Raw genomic sequence first — 16,150 nt, 5'->3', positions numbered from 1 at the left:
CGACTACTAAAGCTTTGTTCGGTTCACGTAGATCAACAATCTGGCATGCAACAGTTACAGCCGCCTCCAATGAAGTAGGCTGATCCAGTAGAAGTTTTTCGCGCACTGTTGTAGCATACGCTTTCTCGATGAGCTGATCACAGATCATTTCTTCCTCTAGTGTACCATAAGCGCAATCGACTGCCAAATCTCGCAACGCTGTAGTGTATTGTGCAATTGTTTCATCCGCACGTTGAGCTCTCTGTCTGAACTGGTGACGTGCAACAACCACATTGACTTTCGGAACGAAATGAGCTTCCAAAGAGGACATTGCTTTATCATAAGTCGTACCAGTATTTTGTAAAGTATAGAAAATACGCTGCCCTTCAGTCCCCAGGCAATGTAAAAGAACTGCTCGTTTTCGTGCCGTTGTCCAGGAGTCCCCTGACGCGTTAATTGCCAGCATGTAGTTCTCGAAGATTCTTTTCCATGTGCAGAAGTGTATCGGTGGATCAGAAGCACATGGCAGGAACGGAGCAGGTGTGGGAAGATTCGCCATCGTCGCCAACTGTTGTATTCGGTAGTCGTATGTAAGTAAGAGTAATAAATCAGAATATTGACGAGGTAAGTAAAATAACTTCTTTATTTAACACTAATACACAAACTCATATTAACCATGTCTATCACACTCACGTCCTTCTTCTTCTCCCCTATTCTCTTCTCCCCTCCTAGTACTCACTAGTCCCCTCTAGTGCAATTACACAGAACACAACACCATTATTTTGCGAAAATGTCACACAAATGAAGGCGAGCCAGTTGATATCACACAAACAATGTGCAAACTTTGTGTGAGTTATGCGGGTAAAGAAGTCTCAAACTCCAGTCAATTATTCACTACAGAAACTGAAAGTAAAAACTGACTGAGCTTTTGGCATCTGACGCTGCAATAACGGTGCATATTCTCTTAAAGATAATGAGAGATGAATCTAATTTATTTTCTTAATATTTCTCTTGTGGCCCATAGTGAAAAAAAAATAGTATTTTTGTGAATCGAGAAGTAAACAATTTGCTCTTTAAATGAGGAGTAAGCTATCTTACTAATATTCTATAGTCCTCGCAGCACGTCGGTTATGCGGTGATGCGCTATGATATCGTGGGGCAAATGAATTGCAATATTAATTTAATAATAAAGGTAGCATGATAATAATAAAAAAAAATAATAGCCCTGCATGCCCATCCGCTATATGCCACTGTGAAGGGATAAACTGCATTTGGGAACGGCATCTGCATCAAATCGATTAACTGTTTTATCCAAATCCACATGCATGGGACGTTCAGTACTGCAATGTCCGAGTCTCTCCTGTCTCATGTTGTTTCTCATGTGTTTTCAGTCGGTGCAAGCAAGAAACGTTTACTTGACTGTGGACTAGCTTTGACACTCTGAACAGTGGCCGCGCTGCCGAATTTTTATGACCATGGATGGTGCACGCCAAACGCATCTTTCTGTGCTCATGGGCAAAGGAGTATCTTTGAAAGACTTTCGTTTGAAAAAAAGTGTCAAAAATTTAATATTTATTGTGCACTTTAGTTAGATTAATTAAATAAAATGTGTGTTTTTACAAGCGTGCTGAAATCATTGCTCTTGCGCTGCACTGACTGACAGCTGCTGTGATTATAAAGAGAGAGCACGGTGCTAGCTTTCTGTGTAATTCATTAACAAGAAAAGTTATTGTTTTTCATTATATTTTTTCAGTATTTCATACTTCACATTGACAAAATGTATTTTTAAACCTAGTTATTTTGTAATGTTTAATATTTAGTCAAAAACGAAGTGAAAAACGATTAGAGGAAATGGCTAATTTATGCGCAAATAAATGTTACTTTGCTGCCACCTGCTGGTTAAAGTGGTAATTGTCTTTTTTATTTTTAAATAAGTGTTTTCTACGGTGGCCGAGAGAGCTCAACGCGCTGCAAATGAAGAAAACACATGCAAATAGACAAACACGCTGCAAATTCCACAACACTTACAAATAGACAAACGCGCTGTAAATTCCACAACACTTACAAATAGTGAAACGCGCTGCAAATAGCACATACCAGGCCCAGTGATCTCAAGTCCTTCTGCGATGATCTGAATTATGACGATGACAATGACGATAATGATTAGGCTACTTTTAGAATTAAATTAATAATTTAATTTGCCCCGCAATAATTTATAGTGCATCATGCATAACCGACGCGCGATGAGATTAGCTAATTAGAAAAACTCAGCTAAAGTGAAAGTAAAAACTCAGCGATGAGAGCTCTACTTCAACATGTTCTGATAACTATTTAACCTTAATTTATTTCTTAATATTTCTCTTGTGGACCATACGTATTGAAAAAAAAAAATATGTATGGGCCACAAGAGAAATATTAAGAAATAAATTAAGGTTAAATAGTTATCAGAACATGTTGAAGTAGAGCTCTCATCGCTGAGTTTTTACTTTCACTTTCTGCAGTGAATAACTGACTGGGATTTGAGACATAAAATCAAGGAAATTATTAAAAAATATATATTATTTATTATTAATCATTATTAATAATTATTATCATTATTAATAATATTTTAACGCAAAATAATATCCCCCAAATTCGTTTGTCCTGGCGCCGAGACTGGCACAGACCACAGCGAAAATGTTATAGGGAACACATTGACGTACTGTCTGGGACCGCTGGCTGGGATTGTTCATGTACTCTTAGGTGGTGTGCACCTGAAAGGTGAGTTTTTTTCGTTTTGTTTGTTAACATTCTGATCTGCATTATGAAGCAGTCCTATTTGCAGCGCGTTTCACTATTTGTAAGTGTTGTGATTTTTGCAGCGCGTTTGTCTATTTGTAAGTGTTGTGGAATTTGCAGTGCATGTGTTGTCAAACTGATGAAGATGTTTTCTTTATTTGCTGGTGTTTTTTCTATTTGCTTGTGCTTTCTTCATTTGCAGCGCGTTGAGCTCTCTCGGCCACCGTAGTTTTCTATCAAATGTGGAATTTCCTACATTTGTTCATCACATTAAAAATAACATTTGAAGTGCTGGGGGAAAAAATGCTTGTGTGTGTCTAATTACAGACACGGGACAAAACTTGATTTTTTCTTAAGTCGGGACACTAAAAATGGAGCTGAAATATGTGACTGTCCCGGGAAAAACGGGACGTCTGGTCACCCTGTATAGAAAAATACTATGCATACATTTATAACTAAACTCAGAGCCACCTGTACCCATTCTGTGACATCAAACAACTTCCCTGTGCAAAGGATCATGGAGGCCCGAAGTGTCCATCAGTTGTACCCTTCAAAATCCTTCATTCCGAAGGGCCCTTTGAAGTGGCCAGTTTTAAGCACTTTGGTTTGGAACGACCCTTCAATATGGCGGCCATGATTGTTTTCACTCCGAAGTGCCCTTCATAGGTCGAAATATCCCGTTTGGAACACACCGATGTTCAAACATCGTAAAAGTGTGTAAACTATAAATCCACTAGTCTTCTAATTCAGTTTCCAGTCATTTGAGTGTGCACAAAATATATACATTATTTCTTCTGAAAAACAAAAAGTTACATTTCAAGGCTTCGGTCACATTTGACCGTGAAGGAACCAAGTGTGACCCCTGAACTAAGAGGACCAGAAGTGTTAATTTGGCACTGCATGTTTTACTGTGTCTATTTGTTAATGAGGGATTTGTGGACACATTAATGTTTTTAGATTTGTAGAGTATAAAATTAGATTAAGATTAAGCCAGGATTGGGCCTTAGTTTTAGGACATTTAAGTATTTATTAGAACTAAATTATCAAAAAAAAAAAAAAAAAAAAAAAAAAAAATCTTTTATAAACATGCCTTAGAAAAAAACTTTACTGGTGTGCATCTTGAGACAAAACTAAATATGTTAATGACACTGACATATTAAAGATGACAGTGCAAGTTACTTTCAGTTAAAACAGCTCAAACATACATTTTAGTCTAGGACTGGTGCAAATGTGACATTTTGGACAAATCTTACAATATTTACAAGAAGATGTTTGTTATTCCAAACTAAGTCTATTTAAAAGCAGCAGCTCAATAGAAGTGTTTTACAGCGTGACGATAAGCAGCTACACTTAACTTGCACAAAACTGATTCAATTTAGCTTAAAACCAATTGTGTAACACAAAATACATAACATTAGGTCAATTAATTTACACTAACCTTATTCTGATGCCAATGTCTCATACAGTTTGGTTTTGTCGGAGACTCTCCATCTTTGTCAAGAAAGAGAAACTAAAATCATATACTCTCACACACTTCCTCTTTCTACTCAGTTTCCGGTAACAGCGTTCAGCACACACATAGACTAGGCCTACATGAGAACACAGATTATTATGGCTGTCAATTGATTAAGACACTGAATCATGATCTCTGCGTTAACATGAACTATCTTGAACCTGCTGAATTGTTCTTATAAATACATTTTCTTGCTCTGTTAGTTAAATAGGTAGAGGAAGAAACAGGCTGAGAGACACTCGAGTAATTGTGCACAGAAAGACAAGACTAACCTGGCAGGAACAGACAGAGTGAGAATAGACCATTGGGGGCAAAAACCAATATACAGAAATAGATTTAAAACATATTGTAAAAGTGAAAGAAAAGTATGAGACAAAAGGGACATGAATGTACAGAGATAGACAACATGTAACAGTGTGTGTAATGGACAAAATAAGAAAAACAGAGTAAACAAATTAACTTGTAGGGTAAATCTGATCTCTTTTCCATATCTGCTGTAGTTGCTCCTAAAATTAAATTAATAAGAACATGAATTAGGCACATTTCTATTTCATATGCTGCATAAAAGTGAGGATTGTACTGCCCTCGTGGTTACAGAACTGACAGATAACAGACACAAATCTGCAAAAATCAGGGCTTCACAAGCTAATGGAGGAATGTCAGCAATCAAACATGTGTGTGCAGCTTTCCAGTGTAAACTAATGTAGCGCCCCCTACCCTTAACCTTCAATAGGGTGGAGCACAGCACAGCTTCTGACAGTGTGTCTAAGTGTTAAGAACGTTAAGAACACTCAAAACCATGCCATTACACTTAAAAACCCTTTCAATCGGAAACCTACATTCAACAAATCGGGGTTTCCAGGGTGACACAGGGATGGGAGTCACCATAGATACTATATCATGTCATGTGATGAACGAAAGTCTCAGATCAGGAGGTAAGGTAAACTAACAGACTGCTAAGCTGTGAATTAATCGTTTCTGTTGCATTGCGATTAGTAAATCGTGAGCAAGATTTAGCCTATTTTTTTCTTGTATTTCATGTCCGGCGCTCCGTATTCACACAATTTATACACGTGCATTTATCATGATATTATAGTTTTAAATTCAAACATTTTAAAAGAGATCAATAAACAGTTTTTAAACCAAAAGCATTAAGCTGTGTCATCAGCAAGTTGTTTCCCATCGTGCCCATTGGATCAGTGCAGTCGGTGGAGAGCAACTGTGCCCAACTGCAGAATCTGACACAGCTGCCTTGCCCTCGCGAGAGGTTTTTGACATTTGTCAGCATGACATCAGAGCAAGGCGGCCCATGCTCCAATAGTATCCATTGCATGCATCTTGCGTTAATCCTCAGTGATCAATGTGAAGGCTGTGTGCTTCAAAGTGCCCAAAGGGGACGGGGCCTTTGAAGTGTAGGATGGTCAAACCGAGGGCCAGGGTTGCCAGGTCTGTATGAGTGCTGGATTGTACCAAATTTTTCACTAACCACGAGAAGGAGAACAAGCAATCGACCCTTCCATCACCACGTGTGTCACGTGTAGTATCAAACAACAGGCAAATGAAGATGAACAATGAAGACAGGATTTAATGACAACACTCAGAGTACTAACACATCTTACATAGACGAGAACGGATGAGGAATGAGGGAGAACACAGGGTATAAATACATGAAGCAAACAAAGGATCTTAACAAGGTGATTAACAGAACATAGGTGATGGAAATGACTAATTAAACTGAATGGGGAAAACTAGGTCACAGAACAGACGAGACGTTACAACGTGTAGATTTTTGAATCGGATTAATAGGGACTGCAGACGACAGACCGGCGGTGAGGTCACAGTAGGAACGTATACATGACGGCGTATATGAGAAATGTATAAAAATTCTGTATGTCTGAACTAGGCACGTCGCCTTACTAGATGCCTGATACATACGTACGTCGCATTTAAAAGTTTGCATTAGTAGATGTATTTGTTATATGCTATTGCTTTTACTGTAATTAGTTAACTTATTTCCCAACAAATGGCAATAGTGCTTAATAATTATAAGTTTATTTCATGTTTGATATATAGGCTGGGTTATGTTAGTTTTGAAGTGAAGTACAACAAATTAAACATGTTTTGAACATTAATGGCATTCTTTACTTGAACAAAAATAGCCTAGCCCTAAGAGCCCATGCACATTTTCTTTCTTGTTTTCTTGTGATCTTGCCTTATTTTTCTTTAGGCCTAAGTCATCCAACATTTTCTTTAACATTAAATGGCGTGCAGAACAAGTTATTCTGAGAAAAAATACTTAATTTCATGTATATTTGATCTATTTAGGCAAATAAGAGGTTACAAAAATTAACAATAAAAAAAGTGATGGTAGAAATGATAGTTTCTTTAATTAGTTACAACAAAGGAATACTAACATAGTTACTTCTAAACAAAAAAGAGGGGCTGTTATAATAGATGTATGGATTTCTGATGCTCAGGAGGAGAACAGCAAGTTCTTAACAGGGTTTGTCAGATCTGGTCCTCAAGGTCCACTTTCCTGCAGAGTTTACTCCAGCCCTAATCAGTTGAAAACTCTTGGTTTAGAATTCGCTGTTCTCCTCCTGAGCATCAGAAATTCATACATCTATTATAATTGTATTTTTGGTATTATAACCACTGCTCTAAACCATCAGCCATATAAACTGAAAGATGAAGGCTGTGATATTAATGTTGCCCACTAGAGGGAGCCATAGGATTAGGAATTGTTTGTTAATAATTTGGTTTCTATCCCTTTGGAAATAAATGCATTAATTGATCTAATTCATTTGTGTAACTAGTTTTATATACTTAATTTACTAAATTTGTGAAATACTAATCGTGATTATTTGATTGACATCATCGTTTGTGGTTCAGCTGCAGGTCGGGAATCAGGCCAGAGCAGACTGCGGGTGAAATATCCAAGGCTATTTTTTAAATATCAAATAATGTATGATGATTATAATATTTTATTTACATTTTTTTTTTATTTACAAAATTTCTGCAAATTTCTTATTTTTGTATTTTTTTTTTTTTTCAGTTTATTTTTATTTATATATTTATTTTTAATTTCGTAATGTTTTATTTAACAGGCAGTGATTTCAGTTAATCTGAGAGTAAGCTATTGCTTTGAAAATAACAATAAAATAAAATCAGTGGTGTGTTTTGGTGAGTTTTGACTCGTTAACTCATTTAAATAACACTTTACACAATTCTATTGTGTTTTGTTTTTATTTTGTGTTCAATGTCATGATATTCTACTTTGCTTAATTTGGAGTTTGATGAAATTGTTCTCTTACCTGCGAGAAAAGATAACTCAGTGAAATTAGCAAATCCTAAATAAACTAATTAGGCTATACCTTTTATTAATGGCATTGCTATTATGTTGTGGGAAGTGGTCTATAATCTTTTCAGTTCATCATCATTACTAATTGAATCATTAGAAGTTTTTGGTTGTCAGAATAGTAGATCCATGAAAAATATTAAGAATAAAATTCAGAGTACATGTTCATATTGTGATCCAATGAGTAGCACCTGCGAACTCCAACGCAATACTGAAGCTTTTGGTTCTGGAGTGAGGGAAGAAATATAAAATTAGTCTGAAGACCAGATCTTACATCACCTACAAAAATCCAGCGCTTTACCAGAAGACCAACAACACACACAACAGTTCTTCAGGTGAAGGAAAATCTTGCAAATGACAAAAGGAAAGTAATAAAAGTCAATTCATCCTTTCCTATTTCTTTTTGTAATTAGAGAAAAGTAAGAAATAAGTAGTGTAGTGGATCCACTTGAGTTTGATAGTTTGTTATGATCACACTGTTTTCCTAAACCCAAGACATCAAAAGCTCAGAATGACACATTCCAGAATATTGCTTATAGATTATAATTACTGAATTTATGTGTTCAGCTTTAAAGTTGTTGTTAATAATTGTGAAAACTCTGATGGTGTATAATTTACACTAGTCCTTAAAGGGATAGTTCACCCAAAAATGAGAATTTGATGTGTATCTGCTTACCCCCAGGGCATCCAAGATGTAGGTGACTTTGTTTCTTCAGTAGAACACAAATGATGATTTTTTACCTCTAATACACCACTATGTCCAACTGCGTTCAGCATCCGGTTAGTGAGGTCGGATCGCGCTCTGACAACACAAGTCTCGCAAGTGCTTTAATCTCCAGGAAAAAGTGAGTGAATGTTTTAAAATATATATATATTTTTTTATTATCCTTATGAACAGTAGGAGATGACATTAATGACATACAACTTTGTATAAAATACACAACATGATCAAGAATATATTCAATGACATAAGAACACATAGGAAAGTAAAAGCAAAAAACTAAAATGAAAATATAAAAAATTCAATTAAAAATATTAATAAATAATATATTATATAAATACAAAAAAGACAAAGCAAAATTCACTTAAAACCTTAAATTAGAAATTGCTGACTTGAAGTACTAAAATGACTAAAACAGAAATAAAACTAAACAGACATTTAAAAAAAGAAAAGAAAAATAAAATCACAAAAATTTAAGTTGAAAACTAGCTTTTTTCATATTTTCAGTTAAAAATATTAACACTAAAAATACAGACATCCTTTAGAAGAAAATCTAGGCAAAACAAAGTTCGTTTCGGTGATTCAAAACAGCACTGGAAAACTACGATGGTAAGTTAATGGCATCAGCGCTGGTCATTTTCTCTCCAGCTCTTTTATGCACCGTCTGTTTCTGTGTGTGTTCAGTCCTCCAGGATAGACGACCAGCGCTGCTCTCCTCCTGAAGGGGGTCCGCGCGCCCCCACCGTCCCTGACGAGGACTTCTTCAGCCTCATACAGAGGGTTCAGGCCAAACGGATGGACGAGCAGCGCGTGCATCTCCCGTCCGACGAACAGGATCCGGACGAGGCCGAGGGAGAGCCGGGAGACGCGGACTCTGGGTGAATGACCGGAGAAACGGACTCTTTCAGGAGATGAGAAGAAATGTGCACAAAGAGACGCATGAATAACACAAGTGCCATCTCAGTATACGGTGCAGGTTTACGCCTCCTGTGCTTTACAGCCAATGATCCATGATGAGAGAAACTGGGCGAATTCACTAAGAATCGGCTGCGTCTACTGATGCCGTCGTTTAGTTAGCACTCGATTAACAGAAGGAATTAACCCTTGAGATTTATTGAAAATCCTTTACCTAAACTCAAATATCACCAGCCTAAATCACTCCTCCCTGTGCTTTATCATCGAATTCATCTTGTTTTCTTTCAGTTATCACAGATTTTTGATTTCTTTTTGGAACTGATTGATCTTAGGCCTCATTAGCATTATCAAAAGTTGTGAATTTAACTTTGCAGAACTGGAATACGGCATAAAACATTTGCGAATAAAGCAGCATTTCCATCCCATGTGTTCAAGAGAACAAAATCATTACTTAAATATAAAATATCAGTACAAAATGGAAGTTGCTCAATCTGGCTCTTTTTTCCTCCATCATAAATGAGACACAATAAACGCTGCCATGTTCTCCAGTGTTCAGATGCTGGTGTTTGTGAGACGCTTCTGGAGGGAATTAAACCAAATCATTGTTGTGCATTGAGGGATTTATTCAGAAAATATGTCTCCAACATAGTTTATGTGCATCTCTTCCCATCGGCTAAAACAATGATCCGCCTCAATCGAGCGCATAGGTATTTTATGTGCATTTTTAGAATTTAGGTGCATCTCATCCAGTATTTGTTTGTTTTTTTAAAAATGCAAAATCCCAAAATTTGCATACAAAATAGGTGTATGGAACTGAGCGGATGCACCTCAGTGTTTGAGATGAAAAAAGTTCACTTACTCCGATTCATGAAGCCTACGATCAGTCAGTTCCAAAAGGAAATACAAAACCTGAGCTCATTTACAGAAAACAAGTTGACAAAAAGATTGAATCCAGTATTTGGCAATAAAAGAGTATAATAATGAGATTCAGGCATTTTTTTTTGTAGGCGCTCATTTTTGACCAAAGGGGGAAAAACAACCCCCAGAAAGTACAAAAACAATTGTGGAAAGTTTGCCCACAAGGGCAAAGTCAGTAAGTTTTAGTCCAACACAATAATATTAACTAGTATTTTCATGGAAAATGAAATCCTCTCGGGGTTAAAATGACCGAATAATCAAATGCAACAAATGAACACAGTTTACACACCGCAGCTCTCGAAGTGCTAAAAAACTCTGAAGCCATTTTTCTCCATTCATCATCCTGTAGTTAAAAACTACAGCTCCAGACACTCTTATAAAACCGTCTCCATCTGATCATCAACAAACATCACATTAGTTTCATATTAAACTCCACTTACCGTCTGCTTTCTGCAGCTAACAGGGAACGTTCTGGCAAGGTTCTCTCAAAACAAACGTTGAACAAACGTTCTTCCAGTAACATTAATAGAACATTCGTTCAAAGTTATCTAATATTCTCAAAACATTAACATTATTTACGCATTGTTCACGGAGTGTTTTTCCTGAAATGTTCTAGTTGGACATTCATCTAATGATTTTTAAATGTTGCTACTTGTTCGGAATGTTCAGCGAACATTCAAAAGTAACATTCACAAAATGTTTGAAGAATGATAAAATGGAATGTTCATGTTCATTTGGATGAAGGAAAGTTCCCGTAACGTTCACATAATAAAGAAAACTTACTTTTTGGAAATAATGTCATAACTTACGTTAGCAAAATGTTCTTTGAACATATTTTTGTTGGGAATTGCACAGTATTAAGCCCTGAATATACTGCTATATGCTCACAGTCGAACGCACAGCCTTACAAAGTATACTTCATTTGACACCTAAACATACACAGGCGTTTGACGCATACGCAGTTTTGATCAATCTCTCGCCACAAGTTACATCCCATGCAGACATCTTTGTATTCTTTAATGCTAGAGTTGTACAAATTAGGGTTTCTAACCTCTTCCCATCTTTGTTGCTGTAGCTTGCATGTGTTCCCGTCTGTTCGTTGCAGGTTTTCTTTGATTACCTTGTGTCGACGCAACCTTGTGCATAAACTAATTACTGAAAAAAAATAAAAAATAAAATTAGATGCATGTGCAACCGGTACAAAAATCCTGTGTCATGAGAAATGGAGTCCCCCCAGGAATCAGGTCTCCTTTAGAACCCAGGCGGCAATGCCTGATCAAAAGTTTTATGTCCTGATTAATTATAACCTATTTTAAAGTCCCGTTTTTCGTGTTTTTTTGAAGCTTTGATTGTTTTATTTGCAATATAACATGTGTTATGTTTCCTTAAAAAAACACAGTATTTTTCACATAATTTACTTATCTGAACCGCTGTTTCCACGTCATAAAAACGCAACTTCCTTGTTCTATGAAGTCCCTCCTTCAGAAATATAACGAGTTCTGATTGTGCCAGCGGTTCCTGTGTTGTGTCGACAATTAGCGCTCCTTGCCCGGAAAGGTCACGCCTCTTACCAAACGTGTGCTGCAAAGTTTTAATGTGGATATTGTGGTGTTGTGCCGAATGAACACAAAAGACAAAATCCCGAGAGACTGAACTCTTTAATCCACAAGCAGCACAGAAAATACAACGTGCACTCACTCAGAAGAACCTCATACGAAAACAGTTACAAAAATCCTTGTGCCATTATGTCATGAGTCCAACATTAAATGGAGATACCACAATTATAATTTTCGGGAACCGAGTTAAACATAAATTGTAACCAGATCTCTAATCAGGTCTGGGAAGGCAAAACAAAGGTTTACTGCGGGAAAATAACAGCGTTTCCCATGGCGACAAACACACTCTACAAACGCAACTCGGTATTCCTGTGGGCGGATGCAAAAAACTGTTTTAGTGATCATTAAAGAAGGAAGTAAAAGTCCAAACTGGCCGTTATCACTTCTGTTAAATAAAATATCTCGCTTGTCTTTGAGCTTTAAAATTTTGATTTTATTTATATTAACAACAAATTACACATAACTAAAGTTTGAAACTATCACGAAGAACGGGACCTTTAACAATGGGATCACTCGGGGTCCTAAAGGGTACTCTGATGACGAAATTTGCGTCTGTACGCTGACCCTTGCATACCCGTAAAAAGTGAAGTATGCTTTGGGCTTTAATTGTGACATGTTGCTGCTTTGTGAATCTGGTTGATTCTATATTAATGCTCATATTAGTGTATAAACAGACGGCGGGACAGCAGATAATGCCGTGTGATCCTTCAGTGAATTCGCCCTGTTGTTTCAGACCTCCAGAACAACCTCCTCATTGTCACGTGTTTCTCGTCCACTGCCTTAATTCGACCTGCAGACTCTGATTGTATTCTTTGATATTGTGTTTCCGCAGCACTCGAGCAGTATTGTTCTGGTTTGGTGTGTGTTATTGACAGTATTCCCAGTCTCTTTGACCTTCTTAATCGCAAGTGCATTTCGGTTCGGCTTTAAATGGCGTTTTCATTGAGCTGCTGACTGACATTAGGGCTGCTTACCTTCTTACCATCTCTCTCTTTGTCTCTTTTGAATTCGAGGATATTGTAACTCCACAGATGTATTTATTGAAAGTGTTGAGAAATAACTGTAAAAAAATGTGAAAAGAGTTTTTAAGTATTGTTAATTGTGGGAAAATTAAAGTATGTGAATGTTCATGTGCACAAAAGCTAATTTAAGGTCCCACTTTCGCGCTTCACTGCGGTTTGATTGAATCGACTGAAGCTGCTTTTACTTCCAAAACCAAACGAGTGATTAGTGAGTTTTCCGTAATTGGCTCAGAGTCTCTGAATTGACTTTAGTCGGTCAATATTTTAGCCATTTGCGGCAGATGATCAGCAGACTAATGTTTTAGAAGCACTAAAAGTCATTTTGAAGTATAAATCTGCAGTATTTTGGAAGTAGAGCAATTTGAGCAAGTTTAATAGTTTTTTTTTTTCATGTCTTGTTTTGGAGGGAATTAAAATACTTCAAGTCAATTCACTGCCATCTTGTGGCAGGAATAAGCAAATGCCATAAAAATGTTAGATTTCTTTTTTTTTTTTTTTTTACTGGAGAAAGTGTTATTCATTATGTATAATTTTTAAATATTTATGAAGTTTTGTTTTAAGAATCTAAACAGCTGATTCATATTGATTAATATGTTTCTACAGATGTATGATGCTTGTAACTAAAACTAGCCCTCATTTCTAATACTCAAATGACTTGATCTTATGTGAGCAAATCAGTCAAATATTGGAAGTATGTACTAGATTCATAATGATCTGATGATGACATGATGATGTTAAATACAGAATAGTAAATTATTAAAAATATATATTTAATTTGTCATGGCTTAACAGAATATTTCCTAGTCCTGAATTATCGGTAGCACTTTATTTCACAGTCCTGCTATACATACTATGTACTTATTATTGCAATAACTGGGTAATAACTAGGTACTAACCCTGAACCTAACCTTAACCCATGTAGTTACCTTAGATTACTCAGTGCTTTCTTAGGTAAATACACTGTAAGTACACGTACTGTAAGATAAAGTGCATCCGAATGATTCCCTCCCTGTGTTATGATTTGCCTTCCATGTGCTGTAATGATGTGTGAATGGGTGTGAAAGCCACTGCCCCAATGTACATAACTGTTTTATATTTATTTTCTGTTCAATGGACATGGGAATGAATCCCTTGCTTTTAATAAAATGTTGATGAATTATATTAAGCACTCGTCTTCTTCTTGAGAAATGTTGGTGTGGAAATACAGGACACGAGGCACTTCTCTCCTAAAACACATTTTAAAAACCATCTTTAGTGTGATTACAATCCAAAGGTGAACATGCAAATGCCACAGGGAATAAAGGAACAATCATTAGTGTGTACCTAGTAGCATATTTTAATATAAATACATATAGTTGTTAATACACATTATAATAACATGTACTGTGTCTAACACAATAATTTGGGGACATCACTAACAATGTAAGAGAGTTCTGTAAAATATTTAATGTTTCTAAAAGAGTCTCTTCTGCTCACCAATGCTGCATTTATTTGATAAAAATACTGTAAAAATAGTGTAATATTACAATGTAAAACAGCTGTTTTCTATGTGAATATACACTGCATTCCAAATTATTATGCAATTGACATATCAGTAAGATATCAGTACAATAAACATTCAGATTTTAGCTTTTCTAAGAAAATGTTTGGTTGAACAGTGGTTCCCAAACTTTTTAGCTTGGAGTACCCCCTGAAGGGATCACCATCCTTCTGCGCACCCCCTCTCTTCCACTTCAACTGCAGTCACACCTTACCATTAAGGGACAATATTTGCACCCTAAATTGATTTTCCAGTGCATTTTTTTACCTTTATGAATAACTTTATAAAATAATTAATGTTTTAAATAAAAAATGTTCAGTAGAGAAATATGTAATGATGGTAAAACTAAGAAAACTTTTAAATATTAAACTAAAACCGCCAGTAGGTGGCAGCAAGTCACTGTTTTTATGAGTGAGTCATTGAATCATTCATTCAGTAACGAAGCATGTGGCTGTGAATGAATCATTGAATCATTGACTCTCACGATTCGTTCAAAGCCGCAGAATTGTTTGCGAAACAGACGTGTTGTAGTTCTGCTGTGGTTTTCGTTAGAACTATTATTTCACTGCAAAATAGAGTAAATACTGACAGTACTGTGTTTAACATGTAGACTACATTTTATTTTTGACCTGTAGTATAATGTCACGTTTGCAGTCATGTGGATATTTGGGAACAATTGCATTCTTGCTTGTTATCATCATTAAATACAAGAACTCACACAAGGTATGTTTTTGTATCGGAGCAAGTTTGAGTCTTAAATCGAAATTAATCCATTATCTGTGTCTATATTTGTTTTTCATGCGAGTAAGTGCTAAATCCCCACTTTTACAAAGGTGCATTGTACGGCAGTAATTTAGCGCGATTTAAGGCAGCAGACTGCGCACAATCAATCATGCATGCTGCTTGTGGATACAGTAATTTTTGACTGCAAATGATGAGGTAATCTGATTAAATGTACTGGATTTACGACATTTTGGCAATTAGAAATACATGCTTGATTTTAATATTATTTAGAATTAAATGAACTACTCAGCATTTTGTTCGCGTACCCCCTATTGTCACCTCACGTACCCCCAGGGGTACGCGTACCCCAGTTTGGGAACCACTGGATTACACTAAAAGTTTGACTCGAAAGTGTTCATTAGCTACAACTTGTCAAATAAACCTAATCCATGGATATTGGCATGCAGCCAGGAGTCGTGTTTCCTGACATTTATAGGCTATGTGTCTGATTTTGACGCCAGGGAAATACATAAAGCACATTTTACTGTGAATATTTTATATAACTATAATATAGGTTTAAATCAGAGTAATCACTTATATCAATGTTATATATATCATCATATTGTCCAGCCCTAAAACTTGTATAGTTTTTGTCAGTGTTTATTGAAAAACACCCAATTATGCAGAATATAAGATGGTAAATATTTAATTGATCAGTTGTCAACACAATATATTACAATACAATATATACGGTATGATTTTACCTCCATATCCAACAATTTGACAAAATGATAACTGCAAATGTTTCTCTGCTGGAGTCCAGCTGTTTCTGTGAATTGCAGTGATCCATTTGCTTTTTTTTCTGTAGCTTTCAGCAGTCTTTAAATATGTACGTCAGGTTTTGTGTCAAAGCTATTTGTACAGTCAATCACAAGTCAAGTTTTGATTGTGTTTTTTCTGTTTTTTGCAGCATTCACGCTGAAAACCAATGCTGCCACTCAGTCTTTTGCCACTCAGTGGGCGTGACCGCAGTAATATATAACGGTCGACAGTAACGTCATGTGCAT

The 16,150-nt window shown here is 36.2% G+C and overlaps 1 pseudogene; it reads right to left on the bottom strand.

The window, feature by feature from the left end:
- LOC125267657 overlaps positions 1-4,371 on the bottom strand; it is a 62,173-nt pseudogene extending 57,802 nt beyond the window's left edge.
- Between the last annotated feature and the right edge of the window lie 11,779 nt (positions 4,372-16,150).

Source organism: Megalobrama amblycephala, linkage group LG4 (genome assembly GCF_018812025.1).
Source record: "Megalobrama amblycephala isolate DHTTF-2021 linkage group LG4, ASM1881202v1, whole genome shotgun sequence".
Lineage (NCBI taxonomy): Eukaryota > Metazoa > Chordata > Actinopteri > Cypriniformes > Xenocyprididae > Megalobrama > Megalobrama amblycephala.
The sequence above is the reverse complement of the archived record's forward strand: the minus strand, read 5'-3'. Positions and strand labels throughout refer to the sequence as shown.